The sequence below is a fragment of the Crocodylus siamensis genome, chromosome 6 (assembly GCF_052110815.1).
Source record: "Crocodylus siamensis isolate JL-2025a chromosome 6, ASM5211081v1, whole genome shotgun sequence".
Taxonomy (NCBI): domain Eukaryota; kingdom Metazoa; phylum Chordata; order Crocodylia; family Crocodylidae; genus Crocodylus; species Crocodylus siamensis.
In genome coordinates, this window is record NC_143400.1 from 72,822,814 (window position 1) to 72,828,579 (window position 5,766).

Sequence of the window (5,766 nt, forward strand, 5' to 3'; positions counted from 1 at the left end):
TCATCCCACTTTGATCTGAAGATGGCAGTACACACCTCAAGGCAAGTCCATTAAAAACCACTGGAAGGAGCACTACCAGAAGCTCCTGAAGTAAGGAAAGAACTTCCCATTCTACCAGCCTCTGAAGAAGCCTACCTGTTAATTAGACAGATAAAGAACAACAAAGCTTCTGGCCCTGATGGCATACCAGCTAACGTCTTCAAAGCTGTTAGAGAAAATATGACCACTGAGCTCCATACACTGTTTCTTAAAATCTGGAACACAACAGAATCTACCTCACAAGGGATTTAGTGTTTGTTCAGTGCTGTCAGATTCTTGAATTAAAGACACTATGTAAGTACAATGTGCAATATCTTTTAGTACTGGTTTAAAATCTCAAAGCAAGATCTGGTTTCAACCAACTCATTACATGAAGGTTCAGATGAAGGCACCCCGAAGTGGAGCACCCTCAGTAATTTCTGTTGTGCTTGCTGAGAGCAGGGCTTGGCTGATGCAGCCCAGCACTTTTCCTGTCACTGTTTTCATAATAGGAAGGGGGGTGGGAGTGGAGAGATCTCATTCTGAGGGTTGCCCAGCTGGCATTGGAGAGTGATGTTAATAGACAGCTCTCCCCTTATCCCCCTCCCCCCCCACTTCAGCTCAGCTGGGCAAACCCCAAAACAGATCTACCGCTCTTGCTGTCTCCCCCTCCCATTCTGAGTCATCTCAGGAGCTGGGAAAGGGTGGTGAAACCAAGGGAAGAGACTCCAAAGGCACAAGCTCTCTCCCTAGATCAGCTTCAAATTGGAGCTCAATCTTACATCCTCCCAATGCAACAGCTAATGTCTGTTGGGTCAGGAAAATTGGTCAAACTCATGGCGCTTTCTATGAAACACCATGAGCAAGACCCAGGAGCTACACTTCTATCTGCACCTTCAGTGCCTGGAGTCTGACTTGTTTGCACTTATTTCCCCTTGTACTCATAGATTCATAGATATAGGGTCAGAAGAGACCTAAATAGATCATCAAGTGTGACCCCCTGCTCTGGGCAGGAGAGAATACTAGGCTCAAATGACCCCTGCTAGGTCAAGCCTTCTCTTAAATATGCCCAAGGTAGGAGCCAGCACCACTTCCCTTGGAAGTTGGTTCCAGATCCTAGCTGCCCTGACTGTGAAGTAATGCTTTCTAATGTCCAGCCTGAATCTACTATCAAACAACTTATGGCCGTTATTCCTTGTTACTCCGGGAGTTGCTCAGGGAAACAGGGTCTCTCCCATTTCCCGCTGGTCCCCCCTCAGTAAGTTTATAGATGGCCACCAGGTCCCCCCTTGCCTTCTCTTTTGAAGGCTGAACAGGTTCAGGTCCCGTAGCCTCTCCTCGTAGGGTCTGCCCCGCTGTCCCCGGATCATGCGAGTGGCCCTCCTCTGGATCTTCTTGATGCTGGCCACATCCCTCCTAAAGTGCAGCGCCCATAACTGGATGTAGTAATCCAAATGTGGCCTGACCAGTGTCGCATGGAGGGGGAGGATCACCTTCTTGGCCCTGCTTATGATGCATCTGTGGATGCATGACAAGGTGCGGTTAGCCCTACTGACCGCATCCTCACATTGGTGGCCCATGTTCATTTTGGAATTGATAATGACTCCAAGATCTCTTTCAGCTATTGTGCTTTCAAGAAGGGAGTTCCCCAGCCTATAGGTATGCTGCTGGTTCTTACTGCCCAAGTGCAGTACCCTGCGCTTGTCAGTATTGAATCCCATCCTATTATCATTCACTCACCCCTGTAACCTGTCCAGGTCCAGTTGTATCCTGTCCCACCCTTCTAGCATGCCCACCTCACCCCAAATCTTGGTGTAGTCAGTGAATTTGAATGGGGTGCTTTTCACCCCCTCGTCCAAGTCACTAATAAAGAAATTGAACAGTACGGGCCCGAAGACCAAGAGCCCTGGGGGATTCCACTGCCCACATCCCTCCAGGCTGAATAAGACCCATCCACCACCACTTTCTGGGTGAGGGCCCCTAACCAATTTGCGACCCTTCTAACTGTGTAGGCATCAGTGCCACAATCACCTAGCTTTTTAATGAGAATGGGGTTGCAGACAGTGTGAAAGGCCTTCCTGAAGTCCAGAAAGACTACATCCACTGTGACACCTGTGTCTAATGATTTTGTGACCTGATCATAGAAGGCAATCAGGTTGATCTGAAAGGATCTACCCCTAATGAACCCATGCTGGTTGCCCCTGAGCATCATCCCCCCTTCTAGCCCTTCACAGATGTGCTCATGGATAATTTTCTCAAAGAGCTTCCCTAGGATCGAAGTAAGACTAGCAGACCTATAGTAGCTCAGGTCCTCCATCCCCCCTTTTTTGAAAATGGGGACCACATTGGCCTTCTTCCAGTCATCTGGCACCTGACCAGAGCACCATGAGTGCTCATAAAGTCATGCCAGGGCCCTGTGATAACCCCTGCCAATTCTCTCAGAACCCTAGGGTGGAGAACATCTGGACCTGCTGATTTGAACATGTTCAGCCCCACCAGAAGTTTCCTAACTCAGCCCTCCTGACCCTAGGCCTGGTGGAGTCTCTTCTGAGTCTGTCCTGAATCTTGGTGGGGTAGTCCTGGTCCCTGCACAAAAAAATGGAGGCAAAGAAATTGTTAAAAAGGTCTGCCTTTTCCTCTGGTGCAACCACCAGATTGCCAAGTGTATCCTGCAGGGGCCCCACATTACCCAGTGCCTTCTTCATACTCCCTATGTATTTAAAAAAGGACTTTTTGTTGTCCTTGATACTAGCCCTAGTTCCACATCTGCCTTAGCTTTCCTAACAGCTCTTCTACAGACCCGAGCAATGGAGGTATACTCCTCTTTGGTGATAGCCCCTCCCTTCCACTGGGTGCATGCCTTCTTTTTGGCTTTCAGGCATTCCTGAATGCTTTTGCTGAGCCAGAGGGGCTTTTGAGCACTCTTGCCCCCTTTGATTCTCATTGAGACTGTCACCTCTTGGGCTCAGAGGATCGTCTTCTTAAGAAAGACACCCAGTTCCCCTCCTACCAATCTCAACTCACTGAAGTTGGCCCTCGTGAAGTTAAGGGCTACTGCCTTGCTGCAGGCCCTTGACACTCTGTGCTGGATGGTGAATTCCAGTAGGCGATGATCACTGTCTCCCAAGTGGTCAGGAACCTGGAGTCCCCTCACCAGGTCATCGCCTGTAGTCTGGGCCAGGTCCAGCAGGGCAGTCCCCCTGGGACTGTGCACCTCCTGGGTTAAGTGGAGGTCCTGTATCTCAGCAAAGAACCCTCATGAGCAATCCGACTTAGCTGATTGCTCCTTCCAGCAGTTGTCTGGGTAATTTAGATCATCCATGACAACTGCATCCCTTGCTTTAAGAGCCTCCACAAGTTGACCCAAGAATTCACGGTCCAGCTCTTCCCCTTGGTTGAGTGGGCTGTAGTAGATGCCCACTGTTAAGTCCCTTTCCCCACAACCCCCATGTATTCTGACCCAGAGCACTTCAGTCTGCCCCTCCTCTGACCCCATCCTGTTAGTTGAGGACATGCTCTTTGATGTAGAGCACCACACTCCTGCCTTTCCTCCCCATTCTATCCTGCCTCTATAGGTGTGGGTTGAATCCCACCAGGTTTCTGTGAGCCCTGTCTGGGTTTGTACTAGCTATCTGGAAGGTGAGTTCCTCCTGCTTACATGCTATGAGCATTAGTGTAGAGGCATTTAAGGCCTTGCATTGGTGCATGCACCCCCCCCCCCAATTCTTTGGACTATCCAGACCCATGTTACTTACCTAGGTACTCCTTGTGCATGTCACCTGTCTTGACTGGGAGGTGTCCTCATGTCCTCCTGTGGCCCCATCACCCAGCAAAGCTAGTTTAAGGCACACCATATGAGATCAGCCACCTGGAAGAAAAGACATGCTTGCCTTTAGGGGAGAGATGTAGCTCATCCATCCCAAGCATACCCTTAAAGTCACCTTTTCTTTCCAGGCTCTCCAACTCTGGAGTTTAATTTAGTCACAGTGATCCATTCATTCTTAGCTTCTTTATTAGGAATAAAGACAAATGCAAACAAAATGTGGTGTTTGTTGCCATATGTGTGAGTTGTTTTGTGCTGCAGACTTGGCCTTCATTCCATTAAATGGCCACCCAATGGTAGAAACACTGGTTGTGTTTTCAAGTATAAATGAAACTAGCAGTAATCTCCTTACTGTGGTTAATCATGTCCATCTTCCAACAAATAATACCTGCTGTCAACTCTGAGAAAAAATCAGTGTTTCTACTGATGGAATATTCCATTAATACAAGAGCAATATCTGCTTTAAAACAAAAAAACCTTACATAAGTAAGGGGGAATAGAATGTTAATGCTGCCAAAGAAAACTGCAGTCTCATTTATCATATATGCTAGGGCTGTGCAAAATTTCAACGACTGTTTCGTTTCAATGCTGTTTTGACTTCATTTTGAGCTCAAAACACTTAAACTGAAATGAAACGAAGGGCTTTGAAACAGCCTTGAAATGAAACGGGGGTAGTCAAAATGTTTTGAAAGTTTCAAAGTGTTTTGAGTTTCAAAGCTGAAGCTGGGCTTGCCTGCAGGGAAACAGAAAGTAAGGAGAGGGAGGGGGAAGAGCGGGGAAGGACTGGTCTGATATTGTCTGTGACTCTTGAGCTTCCTGAGATGCTACTGATGCTACTGTGCTGCTTCCTAAGTTATTACCTGTTGTTATTTAAAGGGGTGGACTGAGCTGCGGCTGTAGGGGAGGAGGAGACCTCACTGGAGCATGCTACCATGTCATGTGGAGTCCCCAGCACCAGTGAGGGCGCACCTTAACACAAAGACACACAGTCACACGTCACGAGTTTTGCATGTCAGCAGCTTGAGGTGCAGTTTCCCAGAAACCCCTGCACTTATCGCCTTGAAAACTGGCAGGCTTTGTGGCCTCAGCAGGGGGTACCATGCCTGCTGTTTTCACCCCCTGTGCTTTCACACTTAAAAGTGACATGAGTTTTGCTTGAAGAACTTTGAGGTGCAGTTTTCCAGAAACCCCTGCACCTATCTCCTTGAAACTTGGCAGGCTTCATGCCCTCAGAAGGGGCTAGCCTTTCTGCTGTGTGCACCCAAATTTGCTAAAAGTTTACAAAGTGATAGGCAGTTTTGTACTTCCCCATTATAGCCTACGGGTAAAATGTTGAAACAATGAAACAGTTTCGACAAAATGAAATGGAACAGTGCTTCAAAACAAAAAAAATGAAACTCAAAATGAAACACTGTCCCATCAAAATAGCAAAACGGAAGTGGAAATGAAATGGTGCTGTTTCGCACAGCCCTAGTATATGCTACATTGAAGGTACTGCTTAGAGTTTCAATCACTTGATTCCAGTCAGGAATTTCAGAACAGATTTGTTCCATTCTCCCATGCTGTCATTTTTGCTACTCATGTGATAGATGTCAATTATTTTCTGTTGCAGGGAGAGACAAGGAGAATGTATTGTGTTTGTAAAGACAACACACACATCCATTTTCTTCACAATCATGTAAAAGCTTCTTAGCTGTTATGGATACTTCTCTTCTTCCTATCTATTTTGTTTGATCAGAATGACTGATTGCCTGGGTGTTTTCACCAAATTGGTTCAAATATTGTTTTTAAGTTTGTGCAGTAGGGTTACAAGATCTCATAGAATAGAAAATTGTGCTCAATACACACTATGAATAAAGTTTTAAGGAAAAAAAGTGACCTAAGCAATTTTAGAGGCACTGAGTACATTGCACCATTTATATTAT